This window comes from Rattus norvegicus, chromosome 14 (assembly GCF_021556685.1).
Source record: "Rattus norvegicus strain SHRSP/BbbUtx chromosome 14, alternate assembly SHRSP_T2T, whole genome shotgun sequence".
NCBI lineage: Eukaryota > Metazoa > Chordata > Mammalia > Rodentia > Muridae > Rattus > Rattus norvegicus.
In genome coordinates this window covers 10,720,590-10,740,277 of record NC_141547.1, presented here as the reverse complement: position 1 = coordinate 10,740,277, position 19,688 = coordinate 10,720,590, and the positions used below count along the sequence as shown (strand labels likewise).

The 19,688-nt window shown below is 41.7% G+C and overlaps 1 long non-coding RNA gene across 1 annotated transcript in view; it reads left to right on the top strand.

The window, feature by feature from the left end:
* Window positions 1–284: 284 nt before the first annotated feature.
* The window catches only part of LOC148001225 (uncharacterized), a 37,939-nt gene continuing 18,535 nt past the window's right edge, over window positions 285–19,688 (top strand). Inside the window, exon 1 of the long non-coding RNA XR_015637304.1 lies at window positions 285–472. This is a non-coding gene — a long non-coding RNA (uncharacterized LOC148001225). The remainder of the gene's footprint in view (window positions 473–19,688) is intronic.

Below are 19,688 nucleotides of genomic sequence, written 5' to 3'. Positions count from 1 at the left end.
CCACAGATTCCGATACACCCGTAACTGTTTTAATTTTCCACTCAGATCTGTTTCTCCTGTAAAATGTGTATATCTCCTCAAGACTCATCAGCATAGCTTCCTCTGCTGCGGAGGACTTATTCCTCTATGCAGGACTGTGATAGGATCTTCCCCTAATAAGTAAACATTACAAGGGACCAATCACTGGGTGAGTGGGCAGGACTTCCGGGTCGGAGAGAGGAAGAGGGAGGCAGGAGAAAGAAGCTTCGTTTGGAACTGGAGAGGGCATCGAGGTACAGTGTTTGCCGCTCGAGGCTGTCAGTTCAAGTGACCGATCCACTGCAATCTGCCACCCGAGGATTTATAACCGATTAGTTTACAAAATTAGGATGTTAGATTCAGCCACCAGCAATCGTGTTACCTGTTGATTCCAAACTAAGATTGTGTGGTGTTTTCGTTCAAGCAGCGACTCAACTGGGTGCCAGAGAAAAAGGTATGGCAGAACGTGGTGTCCACGGGAATTTGGAAGTGCAGGGTGTGTGTGGCGACAGCCAACAATGAGAATTTAGTGAGACAGGAAGAAAGAGCTCTGGTTAAAAGGAAAGAATGCATGCGTCTTGGTCTGTCTGCCAGGCTGGAGACAAGCAGAGGCCATCTGCCCTGCAAGCCCTGTGTTAGCATGGTTCCTTTTTTTTTAAATATTTCACGCTACAGGTGGCGCCCAACTTGGGACTTGAACCCACGACAAAATAGTGTTACAATGTGCTTTTATCAAATTTCCCTTCTCCTCTACCTCAGCATTTTTCCTACAGTATATAAAACTCTCTTACTAAACAGTTGAATAAGAAACTATTCTACCATTGTTATTTCAGAGAAATGGTAGGATAGTTTGCTTATGTTAGAGAACGGTGCTTTTAAAATATCTTTCTGATTCTTTGAGAATTTCATAGAATTGCCAATCGCTCCTCAGCTAGCGGGGAGGGCTGGTGAGCCATCCTATCATGCTTAAATGTTAACCGTCCTCCCTTTGTGAGGATCTTGTGAAGCAGGCCCAGCTGCTGTGAACCCAGGAGAGCAGCTGTCCTGACAGAGCTAGGAGATGCTGTTTTGCACCCGACCTCCGTAACTTCTGCTCTTACCATCTTTCTTACCACGTCTTCAGCAATGGTACCTGAGACTCGGAAAGATCAGGACAGACACAGAAGTCCCATTTGTGGCTGAGCACTCCACGGGCACTGTTCCCCACCCTTTGTCTACCAGTGAGTTTCTGTGTTCACCGCCATCCAGAGAGCAGTGCTTTTTTTGAAGTTCTGTTCTTCAAATTCTAGGGTCTAAGTTTAACAACCCATCTCCAAGGGCAGTGCCAAGCAGAAAGACAGAAGCTCTCAGAGTCCAGAGCAGGCAGCCCCCACTGTGTTTCACTTGGACAGTATGGCATTATTTTAAAAAAAAATTAAAGACCTTAGGAGTGGAAGACAAAGCAAAAGAGAGACACCTGTCCAGCTCTCCAGTCAGTATGACTGTGATTTATTGACAGGAGGAGAACTTTTGTCAGAGGAGAAATCTGCCTTGCAGACTCTTTTCGGTGTCTTCTGTCTCCACAGAATCAAGCTGATCCCAGCTGATGATACTCTTACTAGCTGAAGGACACTAGTTCACACATTACTTTTCCAAGGAAGGGGCTATAATAGGAGATCTGTTGGGCCTTTCCATATCTTCTTATTGTTGATGACTTTGCTTTTAAGATCAACACAAAGGATGCAACTCAATAAGCTCGCCAGGCTTGGAAATTCCTTCTGCAAACCTGCGCTTGTTGTTTTTGTGTTTAAAGAGGTGAGAGGAGCTTTGTCTTCTGATGGGATCACCTGATAAAACTTGAGGTCATAAGGTAATGATATTAAAGGTTTTACTCACTCATTCAGAATGCCTAATGAAAGGCATACATGTAGGCAGTTATCTCATTCCATAATAGACCTAACATAAGAAGTCACTGCTGACTGATGATACCAACCTTCACCCTCTACACACTTAACTCCGCTGGGTCAGCTGGACTCATGGTTTCACCAGCATTTCATTTTCTCTAATTTTACATTTGAAAAACGGATCCATAAATAACACCGGCTTCAGATTTCCTTTAGCCTCCTCCTGCCCCCGACGAGCCTTGTTTAATAGAATCTAACTTTAAAGATAAAAACAGTTAATTCCCAAGAAACACTAATGTTTGGTTGGAAATGACTCATAACCGTAATAGACCAATATTAGAAAATTTCCCTCTTAAGAAGTAATAACATTGTCAATATGTGGTTCTGACTTCTCTCGGGAAGTTAGGTAAATATTTGTTAGCCTGATGGAGCAGTAAGTAACAAAATTTAACGTGAATGCTGCTTTTTTTTTCCTTTCCACTTATTCCATTGCTGGCCTCCAATCATTCAAAAACCACGAATTTATTCCGTTACGTATGATTGCTTGTCAACAATTAAAGATGAGTGAACTCGTAATCCTAATTTCCAGCTTATAATACACCAGTCATTTTGAAGAATACCATTCCTTTTTACTTGTCCTTTCAGGAAGGATTTCTTTAATTATTTTGGGAGTTCCATGCATGACTCCTATGTTACACCATCTCAACCTTCTCACTGTCCTCCACCAACTCCTCTCGTGTCCCCGTGCTCCCTCTCTGCTTTAATTGTTACCGCATGTAGAAGGGGCTTATAGAAATGCTTACAAGAAACCGAAACCATGGTAAAACTAGCAATGTTTAACCCATGCACTTGAAGGTACATTTGTCAAATTCTTCTGCAACCCTAGTTGTTCACTATGACTCTCAATGTCCTGCAAAGCCTTGCAGAGAATAGGATGCCCAGGTTACATTAGGATTTCATTTTCCACATCACAGCAACCAACACATCTCAGAGCCTCCACCAACCTTGGATTTGAACTGAGAATGTGACAGGACAAATAAGAATTAAATTACCTTAAGTGAGATAAGTATTGTAGCAGATAAGTGACATTATTTGAACTACATACATGGGTCATGTGTATAAATTATTATTTCATATGGGTATTATGAGGGACTTAGCTTTTCCCTATTTGGTAAAGTAGTAATCTATTTGATTTAATGGTGTTGCAGGTTGAAATGTACCACATGGACACCTGATAGCCATATTCCAAATGAGTTGCTTTCTAATTTCTTGGGTCAAAGATACAAAGTGTTTATAAAATCTTATTTGATTATTTCGTATTTTTTTTGAGCCACGTAAGATGTTATTGCCAATAAAAAAAAGGCAGTTTGGCTGAATTTGCCAGTCAATTTATCCAAACACTCCCATTAGGTCAATCACATTAGCTTTGATGGGAACAATATACATAATAAATTAACTCCAGGAGACTGAGGGCTGAGTTCAGTTTTCTTATAATGAAATTAAGGATGTGAACACATTCAAGTAATGTCAGTCCCAACAGGGACTGGGAGCCTCAGGATTTCTGGAGTATCCACATCTGATGAAGACATTCAGAATTGGATGCGTCTAATGTGCGTATGTATCACTGGCCCCTGAACTGGGCAAACTGGAATATTTATATTCCATTTATAGAAGCACAGTGTGAGAACAGGAATTTGGGAGAGAAGGAGATAAAAACAGGCTTGGCTAGCTGAACTTTAGTACAAGGACTGAAAGGGAATGAAGTATGTTGAAAAGAAAGGATCATGATTAGCAATTCATGTGAAAACACCATTTCCTCCTGTACCCCACAGAACAAATATACAATTATCGTCTGATGTCTTTCTTTTCTTTTTTCCTTTCTTTTTTCCCTTTGCTTTGAGAGGTATAAGGATATGACATAGACCTTAGAATTTGTAGAACTTCCTGAAGACAATGCAACTGGTCCCTCAGAGGTTACGTGCACTAAATCTTAGGATGCCTTTCTTACTTCTTTGAGATTTTGGAGATTTGCTTTTACAAGATACTATTAATAAAATCTAGGAAAGCACTGAAGGCATCCACATGGCAAAAAACCTGGCCATTTCCCAGGGCAATGGCACGAACGCCAATAAGGGAGAGTAGCAGGAATGTAATACAACCAACAAAGCTGAGGGAAGTTCAGGAAGTTCATCACTTGGAACAGGGAGCTACAGAGACGTGTGGTCAAGCCGGAAGGGACTTATTCAAGTCATCTTTATAGAATCACCATCAGGCAAACCAAAAACATACACAGTATATGTTCAGCGCTCAAGTGCCATCATCCGCCTTTCCACACGATTGGTAAGTTTAACTAGAGGTGACGAGAATCCACTTAAGATTATGAAATCCTGGGGCTGGAGAGACGGTTCACCAGTTAAGAGCACTGACTGCTCTTCCAGAGGTCCTGAGTTCAAATCCCAGCAACCACATGGTGGCTCACAACCATCTGTAATGGGGTCTGATGCCCTCCTCTGGTGTGTCTGAAGACAGCTACTTATAAGTACAGTGTACTTATATTTATAAAATAAATAAATCTTTAAAAAAAGATTATGAAATCCTAACTCAAGATTGTTTTTCAAACTGAAAAGAAATCCTCAGAAAGCAATGTGTTTTACTGGTCATCAACTATTACAATGGTTATACTGAGAGCAGTTATGTCTTCTATAAATGATTGTCAGTTCCTGAACAAACTCACTGTCCCTGTGATAGTTTGCATATGCTCATCCCAGGGAGTGGCACTATTAGAAGGTATGGCCTTGTTGGAGGAAGTGTATCACTCTGGGGGTGGATTTGGAGATCCTCCTCCTAGTTGCCTGAGGATGCCCGGTCTATTCTTTGGATGAAGATGTAGAGCTCTCAGCTCCTCCTGCACCATGCCTGCCTGGATGCTGCCATGTTCCTGCCTTGATGATGGACTGAACCTCTGAACCTGTAAGCCAGCCCCAATTAAATGTTGTCATTTATAAGACTTGCCTTGGTCAAGGTTTCTGTTCACAGCAGTAAAACTCTAATGAAGACAGTCCTTATTAAGCTAATATGTGTGTGTGTGTGTGTGTGTGTGTGTATGTGTGTTTATGTGTGTATGTATATGTAAGTATATATATATGTATATATATAAATATATATACATATATTAATATATACATGTATATATATTTATATATATAGCAATACAGGTTTGGGCAATAAGAGAGATACAGTGTCACTATGTATGCTGCTGTTTGAACTTGGCTATACATAGTGTCTGTGGTAGTTTGAATAAAAATGGCCCCCGCGGGCTTATATACTTGAACGTTTAATCACTGTGGCATGGAATCAGGAAAGGTGGCTTTGTTAGAGGAGTGAGGCTTTGTTGGAGTAGGTGTGACATTGTTGAAGGAGGTGTGTCACTGGGAGTGGGCTGGGAGGTTCAAAAGCCCACAGCAGACTAGGGTTTTTCCACTCTGCCTAGTCTACAGATCAGGGTGTGAAGTCCTCAGCTACTTCCCCAGCACCATGCCTGCCTCCCTGCCTGCCATGAAGATAACCCTATGAAACCATACATGAGTCCACAACCAAATGCTTTCTTTCCTAAGAGTGGCCTTGGTTAGGGTGTCTCTTCACAACAACAGAGCAGTAACTTAGTTTCCAGTTAGCTCACATAGTGTATTAGATTGCTTATTATTTCTGAGAAACAATGAGATAGGCAAGTGCCACAGGATGAAATTCACAGAATTCGTCACATAAATGTCCAGTATATTGCAAACTTTTGGTGCAATAGTAATATAATTTGGATTTTCTTTTAGAAATTCACATTCTCTATTAATGGTCTCAGTTCTTTCCATCAACATATAGATTATCAGAATGGATTAAAAGACAGGCCCTGTCTATTCATTGTCTCCAAGAAAGACAACTCACCAGAAAAGACAGATGTTATCTCAGGGTAGAAAGATAGAAAACGTATTCTGAACCAAAAAGCTTAGGAGCAAGCAGGAGTCGAAGTTTGATTGTCTGACAAAATCAAATTTAAAGTATAGCTAGTCAGAAGAGATAAAAGGTACTTCACATTTATTAAGGGATAATCCTCCCAGAGGATATTAGAATTCTAAATGTCTATGCCCCAAACACAGGGGTGCTCAACTTCCTAAGACAAAGGCTGCCAGATGTAGAACTCACTGCCCCACCCTCACCAACTGACAGATGAGCCCAGCAAAAAGTAACAGAGAAAAAAATTCTGAACTAAATGATACTTTAGATCAAATGGACTTAACAGATATTTACAGAATATTCCACCCAAATACTGAGAAGACTGCGTGGAATTTTCTCTAGAATCCATAACTATCTTATGATACAAACCAAGTCCCAACGAATAAGGAAAACTGAAAAATCCTTTCTGTTATGTATGATCACAGTGAAATGAAACAAAACAGCAAAAGCCACAGATCATTCACACATCCGTGAACATTAAAGAACACACTAATGAATGCAGAATGAATTATTGAAGCAATCAAGAAAGAAGTTAAAAAATCCAGAGGATTGAATAAAAGTAAAATCATACCAAAGCATATACAAGTCTTAAGAGGGAATTTTATAGCTCTAAGTGCTTGCATCAAGAAATCAGATCTCATATAAATAAATCAGTAGTGAACCTTAGAGCCTGGAGAAGGCCAGGGCAGGAACTCGAGGCAGGCATCTGAAGGCAGGAACTGAGGGAGAAACTGGAGAAAGACACCTTCTTGGCTTCTTCTTCTGCTGGCTTGTTCAGCCTGCTTCCCTACATTTCACATGACTGCCTGCCCATGAGTGGTGCTGCTGTCCACAGTAATCAAGTAAATACTCCACAGACTTACAGTCCACTCGTAAGGAAGCATTGTCTCAGTTAACATTTCCTATTTACAGATATGCCTATGTTTGTGTCGAGTTGACAAAAATCACAATTGTTGACTTGTCAGCTTGACACACTAACACTCCACTTGATAGTCCGTAACTTTTTACTGTCATCTTCAAGTCAATATCACAATATTAAACACTCCAACTTTTAAAATTCCCGGAACCTACAGGTTTGCTTTAAAATTTCAGTCTCTTTAAAACATCCAAAGTCTCTTTTGAAGTTCAAAGCTTATCTAAAACTCTCAACTCTGTCTAACCCTCCAAAGAGTAAAACTCCAAATTCTCTTTTTAAAGAAACATATTCTCCTTAAGAGTTCAAGTCTCTGAACTGTGTGCTCTTGTAGAATAACAAATATTTTCTTTTTCAAAGAGAGAGGAATCAATGCATAATCACAATCAAATCAAATCAAAACCCAAATGCAACAGTGTAGAAGTTCAGTGTTTGCTCTCTGGATCCCACTCCAACCATCATGGCTCAAAAGGGCTTTGGGAAAAAAAATCAAGCAAACAGTGGGATATTTGAAAAGATCTGTAAGATTTACAAACCAGTATTCAAAGCATCCAAAAGGGAGAGAATGTCCAAGTCACTAAAATTAGTGGTAAAATGGCATTGTAACAAAAAATAAAATTTAGAAAATCACTTGGGTGTGCCTTTAAAATACAGATTCCATTCCATCAGAAAATTTAAAAGAAATGAATGAATTTATAGATGCAGATGCAGATCCTTAAATCAAGACATGTAATTTAAACCTATCTACAGAGGCAGTAAAATTACAGTGGTAATAAATATGCAGGTCTAGAGTCCGGAGTCCCTAGAAGATCCACCAGAAAACTCTTAGAACTTTTACTTTCAGCAGAGCGGCAGCATCCAGAATCAACACAGAAAACTTAGCCATCTTATACACCAGTAATGCAGGTGGAAATCAGAAACAATTCCACTCAAAGTAGCCTCAAAAACTAAACAAAAATACCTTAAAATAAACCTAACCAAAGACATAGAAACCAACACTGAAAATTCAGAAAAGACCCTCTAGAAAGGGTTGAAGATACTAGATCTGAAAAGTTCAGAATATCAGAGAACTAATGCCATGAAAGCAGTTATCTCCCCCAGTGCACTTTGTAGATTCAATGCAATGCCAAGTAATGCTAATCCTATCCTTCAGAAAAGCTGGAGAAGCAATATTAAAATTCATTTGAAAGTACAAAACAATCAATGACAGCTAAATCAACACATGGCTGAGCAAAGGTATAAGGATGGTGGTACCAACCTAAGGGTTCTTTGGAAAGTTGGTTGGATGGTGTTTTCCTGGGGGCAAACATGTAGAGGAATGTTTAGCTGAAGCAGACACGGGTGAAAGGCTAATGTAGACTCTTGAAGGACCATTTAGCTAAAGTAGGCACAGGAGAAAGGCTGTTCTGCTAAAGCAAGCGTGTGAAAGGTTATGTGATGGATTCTTTGCTAACAGCACCCGTGTATTAGTTCGCCTTACATTTCATAGCTGAGCTGTGCTTGTCAGGACTCCGTAGAAAGAAATACACTGAAAAGCCTCTGGTGGAGTGCTACAGTATCTTGCCGCTTCCTCAGACTTGGGCCGATTGGCAAAGTAATGTCAGCTGAGACAGATGCACATGCTGAGGTAGGACCTGAGGAGGACACATGATGTTTTGAGGGTAAAAATAGGACTCTACGGTAATGCTGACAGAGGCCAAGCTAGGCTTGCCTATAGAGCTAGCTGAGCAACACTGTTCTAGAGTCTTACCTGATCTTCCAGTCACTAAAAGAAGCACAGCTGGGATCTCTTCCTGGCATTCCTGTTGACCCTGGTCCCTCCTGCTGACTCATGAGAATGAGGCCTGGCTGCTCCTGCTGTGTTGTGTTACCCCTGCTGCTAACTTAACTCTCCTAAACTGGACTACTGGTGTATCTGTAAAGTGTTTTCAAGTGGATTGAGCAGCCACCTAAAGCGGTCCACTTACCCAGGATCCTTTCTTTCCCACTACCTCTGGTGAGTGCCGGGCTAAACGGGAGGTTAAAGCATTTAAGAACCACCATTAAAAAATAGGTTTTGAAAAAGCTACACACACACACCTGATTTCAAGTTATGTACAGTGATAGTAAGCAAGGCTGCATGGGATGGTACTAAACAGACATTCAGGTCAAGGGAACAGAGTAGAAGATCCAAGTGCAAACCCCACTACTGCAGCAGCCTCCCGTATGTGAACCACACAACTACGGCCTTCTTATTTGTGTTTCTGTATTTATTCTTCTCTCATGCATGTGATACTTCTCAACCACGGTTTCCCATCCCTCCACTCCTCCCAGGTCCAGGGCCCACTACCACCTTCTAGTCCACTTGGACACCTGTATATGTACTCACATACACATGTGAACACACCAACATGTACAGCAAAGATTCATGAAGTTAGCACATGTGCGTTTGTGTGTGTGCGTGCGTGTGTCCATGTGTGTGTGTGTGTGTGTGTGTGTGTGTGTGTGTGTGCGCGTGTGTGTGTGTGTGTGTGTAACAATAGTGAAAGAGAAAGCCTATCTAGCTATCAACTTGAAGGGTAATAGAAGGTTTTAACAGAAGTTGGCTGGGAGAGAATGGAGAGAGAAGACAAACAGAGAGGAAAATTCTACTTCAATTACAAATATAGTTTTTTTAAAAAAGAATTTTTTTTAAAGATTCACAAGTTGACTTCCCTGGACTTTTGCTTTGAAGTTCTAAATAAATTGTCCTCAAGCTTAAAAACAAACGAAACCATATGTTAAAAGGGTGGTAATTGTCAGGTTCTAAAACAAAACTAACAAAACTAACAAAACAAAAAACCAAAACCAAAAAAAAAAAAAAAAGTTACATTGAACCTGGTGACAATAATAAACGTTAAGGGCTGACAGTATGGCTCAGTGGGTAGAGTGGCTTGCTGCCATAGCTGACAGCATGAGTTTGATCCCCAGAACCACATGATAAAGGAGAAAACCAGCTTCTCCAAGTTGACTGCTGATTCAAGTCCACATATGTACAGTTGTGCATTCATGTCCACATTTGCATGTGTACATGCATACACACACCACACACGGACATTCGCACACACAGACACATGAAAATTAATTTAAAACTTTACAATACACACATTCCCAGGCTACTTCCTAGAGCTACTGAGCCAGAATCCTCTAACAGTGGCCACTCCTACACTCACGACACAATCGGCCATTTTCAGTTGTAGCATCATGGCCGTTAGAGTTTCTTCTAGGCTCTGCCCCACAGCAACTTGGCAACAGGTAGGTATGCCTGAGTAAATGTAAAAGGGACTGCTTGACCCCTTCTCTCTTCTCTGGCTCTCTTCCCCTCTGCCCCCCTCTGTCCCTTCTTTCCCCATTCCCCTCCCCACTCCCCTTTCCATGTGCTCATGGCTGGCTGGCCTCTACTATTCTCTCTCTCTCTCTCTCTCTCTCTCTCTCTCTCTCTCTCTCTCTCTCTCTCTCTCTCTCTCTCTGCCTTCTCTGCCTTTCCCTGTTTCTACTCCCTCAACTCCCCTCCCCATGCCCTAAATAAACTCTATTCCATACTTTATCCATTGTGTGGCTGGTACCTCAGGGGGAGTTCCTCAGCATGGGCCCACAAAGGTACCCCCCACCCCGCCAGCACCCCCTGCACCCACCATACCACACTCCACCAAACATGTTCCTGGCTTCTCATCCCTCTGTTGTAGGTCAAAATGGCTCCTGTTTAGCTAGTGCTAGAAGTGGTGCTCCCTGCTCTTCTGGAAAGAACATGCTTTATGTTCCTGTCAGTGGATGACAGAAACTTATGCCCCACAGCCTTCCTTCTTTTACCGCTCTCAGCTTCCCAATTGTAGGATTCCCCAAAAATAAGATAAATGGAAAAGGAGACAAAGTGTGATTAAGTCTGACAGACAGCACTAGAGAAAGACACTGGGGCAAACCATATTGCTTCAAAATAGTGCTTTATCTCCACAAGTTGCAGGCCCCAGCAGTCAGGGATGGTGGTAACCACACAGTTGGAATACACCGTGTTAGTAGGTTAGATGCTCTAACTATTCACCCAGTCTGTCAGTGAGCAGGATGCACATCCACACTCACAGACTGGGAACATTTCTAGACAGTCCAGTGTATGAAGTAAAACTGTTGTCTTATGAACGCTAAACTTTTAAGGGGACTCTGAACCTCAGAAAAGCAAAGCATTTATATGCATTTGATATCAGCTCCCTCATCTGCATAATTTAGTCGAGGAAGAATGTATAAAATGGGTCAAGTGCTACATTGCATGATTTTCTGTGCTGTGAAATCACTACCTGGTTTCTAGCTCACTTAAGTGGAAATGAAAAGGAGATGGTTTTATATTTTTTCTATGAAGTTCAAGTCTTTTACGTGAGGAAACAAACTGGATTTGTCTCTAGGGAGGATTATTTTCTTCCCCATTCTCTATTTAATTACCTAATATTTTAATAGAGATGCTCTTAAAAGCCAGGAAGTGAAACAAGATAGAAAAGATGTACCAGGGCTCTTGAGGTACAAATGGCTTGAGGCACTGATCAAAAAAATTAGACCCATTACTGTCCTAAGAGACTGGAACAAGGCTTCTTAATTAGGTTAGAGAAGAAGAAATAAACTTTGCACTGCCAAGCACACTCAGTATTATGATATGAAATCTCTAAAATGAGTGTGTCGTGAATCATGCCTAGTTATATAATTTCAAAGCCCTACCATAAATAGAGAACAGTCAATAATCATTCCAAAAAATAATTCAAAACCTATTAGGGAGGAACATGCCCTCTATTTCTTTTGTTCCCAGTGAATTTTGTTAGTGAAGTGTCTGTGTCTAGCCTCTAAAAGAGTTCGAAGTACATTGTAGTTTGGAATGGTGAGAGTACATCTCCAACCGAGACCAGGAAAAGATTTTCTTTTCTTGCAAAATCATCTTGTTTTAAGACTCCATGCCTATTGAATACATGTAGGCAACATGAGTGGGGTCCAGTCATTCTGAGGCGATATTTATGTGTCTAATACAGATAGATGGATAGGTGGGTGGATGGATGGATGGATAGATGGATGGATGGATGGATAGATAGATAGATAGATAGATAGATAGGGGGTGAGTAGATAGATAGAATAGTATATAATATATTTATATTTTAGACACAAAAATATATACTAAATTTATAGGTGTGAAAAATTATCCTGTTTGATGGGACCTGTTTACCAATATAATTAATCCCACAGCTACAGAGACACTGCACTGTGAGGAAGCACAGGGCTGAAGCCAGGAAGTGTGTCTTGGTCCCTAAGTGCTGTTCCACAAACTGGTCTTCAGCTCGATGCAGAGGTCTATTTCTCCAACCCAGCAAATTTCTTTGCTCTATTTTCCCCTTCTGGTTATTATATTCAGATGTTATCTCCCTCCCCCCCCCCCATCTCATCGACCTACAGTTGGTTCCTTTGCTAGTTTTGCAAGTAGAGGCAGCAGCTTTAAAACAATCTGCCTTACAGCTAAGATTCACCTAAACTCAACCACAGTTGGCTTTCTAAAACCTCAAGGACCCTATTGCTTGTGGACTGTGTATCGACCTTATAGACCGAGATAATGACTATAATAATAATCGAGTTGCTAGTGGGTCTTGGAATCTCATCATATTCATGGTCATAAGGACGAAAACTTACAAACATCTTGTGAGAAGAATAATCTAACCAGCTCATTGCCATGTTCTCACTTACAGTAGACCTGTGTCCCAAGGTTAAGAGTGTTAATATAATCTTGTCTAGTTCTATTTTCAGACAATCAGTCAAGCTTTAGCAGAAACCTCTGAAATAGTGTGTTTTCAGTTATGCATCTTATTTTTTAGTATCTATTTTCTTATAAAATAATTTAAAAGTTCACTTTTGTTTCTTAAACAACCGTTTTTGTTAAAGGAGCTATATATCCCCTTAGATACCTTGAAATAGGGGCTTATTTCATTTTGTCATAAAAATACCATTACAGAGTATATATTATGCCTAACCGTAACCATAACGATAACTTAGACCAAAAAATTGAGTAAAATGTCATCGAGAAGCATAATGAGGCTCTCTGACACACGTTTATGGATGTTAACTCAGAGGCCAGAGCTATGGTGAGTCTTTCCACAGCACCTCATCTCTTAACAACATGGCGTCTTCACTACCTCACCCCAGCTTCACTACAGGCAGAAGGGCACCATTGCTTCATGCTTCGGAGTCTCTATATCATGGGCAGAGATGCTCGATTAAATTTCCATGTTATGTCACCAATGCCGTGTTTGAACCTGGGAGAGGATTTGCCACTTTGTGGTAAAATTAAGCCAAAAAAAAAATTGAAGTATACTATCTATTATAAAAAAAAACTTTGTTAGATTTAAATTGTACTTTTTAAAAATTAAAATGTAGTCACACCATCACCCCACTCTCTCTCTTCTTACCTTTCCCCATCCATGCTTTCCCTCCCCAATTTACCATCCTGTCTTCCTCAACTTTTCTCTCTCTCTCCCTCTCTCTCTCTCTCTCTCTCTCTCTCTCTCTCTCTCTCTCTCTCTCTCTCTCACACACACACACACACACACACACAATTGTAATTTTCTCAGTTCTAGTAGGACATCCGTTTTACTCACTGGCAGGCACATTCTTGGGAAGATGCTTTGCTGGGCAGAAGTTCTGCAGACAAGAAATCACTGTGGCTTTTCCTCGAGTAAAGGACAATCATGTGCCCCTCAATCCAAAGCTGTTCCCTCCTTTAGGAAAGGGCTCAGGGCTCTGAATGGAAGACCATCATAAAGATCTGAGCCACACTGAGACGCTTTGAGGAGGCAGCAGTGGAACCACCATTTGTTGGATTACAGGATGCTAAATTCTCTCCGCCCTTTTGTTTCCCTGGCTTCCTAAAATGACATTAGCAAGCGCAGCTCTTGTATTTTTACCAGGTAACAACCGTAATGTGTTTTGGAGTGTTCAGAAGCACACTGCAGTGAGACAAAAATTCTTGATGTCTGAAAGCATGTGAGACTTTAATTAAATGACCAGATAAAAAGTAGGCCATTTCCAAGATCTTGTGTGTGTGTGTGTGTATATCATCAGTATCAAAATCAGAAGTGTGTGTGTGTGTGTGTGTGTGTGAGAGAGAGAGAGAGAGAGAGAGAGAGAGAGAGAGAGATTTTCTGAATTTGCAACTGAAGGGTCATAGTACTAAAGTTTTGTTGTGGAATGGGAATTGACTGAGCTCCTGGTTCTCAGATAAAGGCATGGAGTCAGCTCCCGTGACTGTCTGTGAGGCAGATGGGGTCTCCTCATGCATACCAAGCAACTGTGCTTCAGGAAGGAAAACAAAAAGCCAGGTGCAGGATGTGTTGCAAAAGTGCAGATGTGCCTTCCAGAGTGTCCACTGTTTACAATAAATAAGGAGGGAGGTCTCGTCACTGACTGTACACTCTTCCGGGAGATCCCTGTCCTCCAGCTGGTCTCAGAAAGAGTACCACCGCACAGGCACAAGCAGCCACCGTGAATGACCTCTGCCCTTTCCCAGGGTGAAGCTTGGTGGTGCTCTCACTGGGTCAAGATGTGTTCAATCCTGAGCTCTGTGGCGGTGTTTCTATAGCCTGGCCACCTCCTGGCCACGTTGCCCATCTCCTCCTTAAATCTGTTCTCAGAAAAAGAACTAGTTCCATCTGGTTCTTCTACTCAGGTTCCAGGAGTCATGTCTCTGCCTGGTGATACAGGATCAACTCCTGGGTGTGTCTGAGTCACTGTGAGAATGAAAGGCCATTCTGGAAGAGACTGGGATGAAAGGATCAGCCTGTGCAGCCCTGGCTGTGCCTTGGGGAGTTCTCAGTGTTTGCATGTGGGTTCATCTAACCATTGTCATAACTGATTCGGTATTGGAAACTGAGGCCCAGGGAGGCTAGTGGTTTTTAAGACTTTCTGGGACATGGGGGGGTGGGGTGGGGGCATAGTGGTTCTGGCCTTTTATTCCAGTACTCAGGGAGAGAGAGACACAGGGATCTCTGTAAGTTAGAGACTCCCCAAGGCTACATAGCAAGACCCAGTCTCAAACAAAACAAAAGCCAAACCAAATCAAAAAAATAAAAACAGATTGTCCAATCCCTCCTCTCCCCAAGTCACCTTTCACATTATTCAACTAATCTTCATAAAATATGGCTCTGACTATCCCACACTCCAGCACCCATCCCTTGCCTCATACATAAACCACAAATGGCCTCTTCAATGTGGCTTCAGGAGGACCACCCAGTATTGTTCCAGGTCCCCCACCGATGTGTGTCTCTCCAGCAAAATCCCACGTTTTACCCTTTCCTCGACTGAGCAAGTCTTCAGTCTTACTCTTCTTCTTCTCCTCTCACGTGTATCTGACCACATTTCACAGAAGAGCACAAAGATTATCTTCATCACAAAATTCCTTTTTAAAACAATCTGCTATATATTAAACTCCTTGTAACTCATAGAATTGTAACACTTGCCTTCATTCAGTATATGGTCAAATTTACAATCAGGGCATGTCATCTCCAAGACAGGGGGATTTAAAATTCCAGGCCACATAACAAGGCCTTGTCTAAGAACAACAGAGATAATAGTAAGAGCCTCCATAAGATGCAACATTAGGCGCCATTTTATAGAGAATTCAAGAAGCAGACTTCTAAAGACAAAAGCTTCCCTGCAATTAAAAAGATCCTATATATAACTATGTCACACACACACACACACACACACACACACACACACACACACACACGGAGATGAACTCATAAGTGACCTACAATATCTCTCTGAAAAGAAAAGGCCCCATAGCTCTGTTGTGTAGCATTTGGCAATATAGTGTAAATACTTTCACTACTAATATTTCAATTTCAAGCTACCCTTGAAATGAAAATGAATACAAGAGTCAGAAGAAATATGCAGTCCTGGCTCCGAAGGGTTGCCACCACAGACTTCAAGCCAATTTTTCTCTCTTTAAGTCAATAAGAAGGGCGAGAGCCCAAGTGGCTTTGGGGCATGGGCCAGATCCCACTGTAGGCTTACGAGAAAGCCATTCTTCTAGACTCGTGACACTACACGCAAACTTCATCTGACTGGAGGTCACTGTCTAGACTGAATCCGTGAGGTAATGAAAGGGGGAACTTGCACACAGACAACCTCCATCACCTTCATTTCCACTCTAGAGAGGGGAAAACGGCAGAATAGTCATATGGGAAACAGGTCCTTACAGAAGGCTTCAGAAAAGGGAGGAGCTCAGACAGCACACCGGAATAACGATCCGAAACACAAGCAGGAGGAGGGAAGGTGCTGTTTGCCTTCCCACACACCTGCCCGAGCCTCGAGCCTTCTCCATGTAGAGATACTCACTCATTTTTCCCTCTTAATTCAGCACATAGTGAATTTCTCCTTGTTCCTTCGGTCTATCCATTATCTTCCTTTTCACCCTGCTTTCTCTTCCCTTCCTTTTCTTCTTCTTTGATCCTTTCTCTCTGCTTGTGTTCTCTCATTGTTATCCTTTGGTTATGAAGAATCTAAAACAACGGGCATGCTGTTTCCCGACATTGTACTTTGCACTACAATTCATGATGGACTGTCAGAAATGGACTGCACTTAAGCAGAATGGTAAAAAGTGGCGGGTAAGGTCAGGAACGGTGGAACATGCTTTTATCAGGAGGCAGAGGCTAGTACGTGTCAGTCAGTTCAAGACCAGCCTGGTCTACATTGCTGGTTCAAGGCCAGGTAAGGCTGCACGGTGAGACCCTGTCTCAAAGGAGGAGGAGGAGAAAGAAGAGGGAGGAGAGGAAGAAGAAAGAGGAGGAAGACGAGAGGGAGAAGAAGGAGGAGGAGGAGGGGGTGGAGGACAAGGAGGAAAATGGAAGGAAAAAAATGAATCCTGAGCCACAATCTATTAATAGAAGGGAAAGAGACCTAGAAAACACAACAGCCCCATTTGCAGAATGGAACACAAAACTCACTTCTAAGACATTCAAAGCATTTTAGTTCTTTTCAGTGTGTACAGATCAGAAATTATAGCACAATTTTTAATTATTTTTAGAAGTGCTGAAGATTGAACAAGAGGGTCTTGGTACAGGCTAGGTAACCACTCTGTCACTGAGACACACTCCAAACTCACGATGCAAGGTTTTACGTATATAATTCTCACATTCCAGTACCTCTTTGAACTGCATTATTATTGTGTGACTATGTGTATACATGAAATGTGGGGCGGGGGCTGGGAGTTCACGCCATTCTGAAAGATGTGTACGGACGTTAGAAGATGACTCTGTGAAGTTTTTCCCTTTCCTCCTTTGTGTGGGTTTCAGGAATGAAATTTAGTTCTCTATGCTACTCTGGCAAGTGCCATATCCAACAAAGTCTCTTGCTGGTCCTTCAGACCCCAATATCTTAAAGAAGACCAGTGAGTATCGTGAGAAATAGACTAAGTGTATCTCCTGTTGTTTCAGTTGAGAATTCATCCCGTATGTCACTTAACCCTGTTAATTTCAAACTCCGCTTCATAATAGAACGAAGCAATTAACACAATTGACACAGCAGATCAGATTTAATAAACAGCCCATGACAAAGAAAACGAAGCCTGTGCCGTTAAAGCAAATAGTTCTTCTGTGAAAAGTTATACGCTCAAGAGTCACTTTGCCGTCCCCACGCTGTATAAAGTATTCCCCAGGGGAGAGCTGGCCCCTTTCCCATCCACCAGCACCCTCTTCATGCGCCCCATTTGTCAAGTCATTTGTCAGCACACAGCCGCATCCAACAGGCCTGCAGTCTGTCAGGCTCTCATCTGGAGAGTAACACGGAGCTGTCTATAGCCATAGCTGTCCCCACACGGTGAACAGGACCCAACCTCACAAACCTGCTGCTGCTGAACTGTGCTCGCCCTGCACCCTGCCCCTGAGTGGCTGCAGATCCGAATCTGCATGCAGCACCATTTATAAAACAGTGACAGGGACGTCAGGAAGCAGAGTGGACACCTGGCCCTTGAGCCTCCAGGACTCTCTTCATTTTTACACCAGACAAGATGTGAGCCAGATGGTCCTAAAGTCATTTCCAGGTCAAAATCACTACTGTGTCCTGCTGTCTTAACTGCAAAGAGTCAACAAGTATGATATCTTTGGAGTCATTTACCCTAAACAGGAGAAAGCATTAGAGTTTTACTTAGCTTAGAGATTCTCAGAGGAGGCTATCACTTAACAAACAAACAAAAATCTCCAAAAGACATGGAGCAGAAGAGAGAGTTGACATCCACTGAGAACGCACTATGTAGACACATCAAGTAAATTCCCAGGAGGCAGGGCCTCCCGTGCTCGCTGCACGCTGAGAGACCAGCTCCGAGTGTCTTAACCAGAGCTTCTAGCTTTCAGGCGTCAGCGATGTAGCTGTTCTCCCTAGACATCTCAGTCCACTAAAGCAACATTAGCCCCATCTTACTAGATAAGAAAAGTGAGCCTCAGACATGCTGGGAAACGTCTCTAAAATTCTAATCATTTAGAGACAAGAATTGGTCTTAAATCTTAGTGTCTTAAATAAAACTCATTTTACATGATACTCTAACACATAGTGTGGTCCCAGGATGGCCTATATAAGAATCCCCCAGGGTGCATGTTTCTGTTCATTCCTAGACCTCAGGCCATATTTTGTTAACACCCCTCCCGTGTGTGTGTGTGTGTGTGTGTGTGTGTGTGTGTGTGTGTGTGTGTTATAAATGCAATGGGGAACAACAATCTAAAATTTGAAAAAAATAGCAAATTGTTGTATATATCACAATTCAAGGTTCAACACAACAGCACTTTGTCTTTCTAAGTAAAATTGACAAGTACTTGGTATAATCCCAAAATACATATAGAAAAAGATTATAAAACATATCAGGAACATTGTAACACTTGGGTAAAATGACTAGTCTATTCACTACCAACCCTAGACCTCAGTAGAGGGCCTCGAGAGCAAAAAGGAGCAGGTGGAACAGCTACCTGTTAGGGACCCTGTTCCACACGCTGAAGGCACAGTCGCGATGACTTAGCATACCTGAAAATGATAGTATTCTGTTTGTAGATGATATGAATGGCTGACGCTTACAGAGGCCACCTTGTTGGTATTCTGAGAACTTGGATTGTATTATTTGTGTGAATTTTCACAGCAGAGCAATGAGAGAAACATCACTCTGTACCCTCGTGTGACAGATGCTAAAACCGAGACCCTAAGACATTAGTAAATGACTGGGAAGGAAACACGGAGCCTCAGGCCACACTTCTCTCATCCTGCCCGGTACTTCTAAAAACTGTTCCATATGCTTATTTTTTTTTCAGTTTTTGGTTTTTAATAATGAAAAGCCAACCTCTACGTTCAAGTGGCACTTTATAGAAAGACTTTGAATTGAAGCTAAAGATTAGATGTTATAACTGATGTTATAGCTCACACATGCACACGTGCACACACGTACAGACCCACACATACACACACATAAACAGACATACACATACATCCACACACATACATACACACACATACACATAAATACACACACACACACACACACACACACTCACAAACACAGAACAGTGACATGGAAATACTAAACTGCTTTTAAGTATCTGGTTGTCATATTCCCAAAAGGATGCAATCCACTCTAAACCAGTGATGATTTTAAAATTACATAATACAAATCTTAAACACTGATGTCACTTGGGAATATTAAATCAACTGAGTGAACCACGGGACAAAAGCATATCATGTCTCCCTGGTTACTTCAACCCCGATCTGACATTTGCCTGATAATTTTTATGATAAATTACTTACAAACTTAAGTCACCCTTCCTATTTAGGGATATGGTCCCTTCCCACATTCC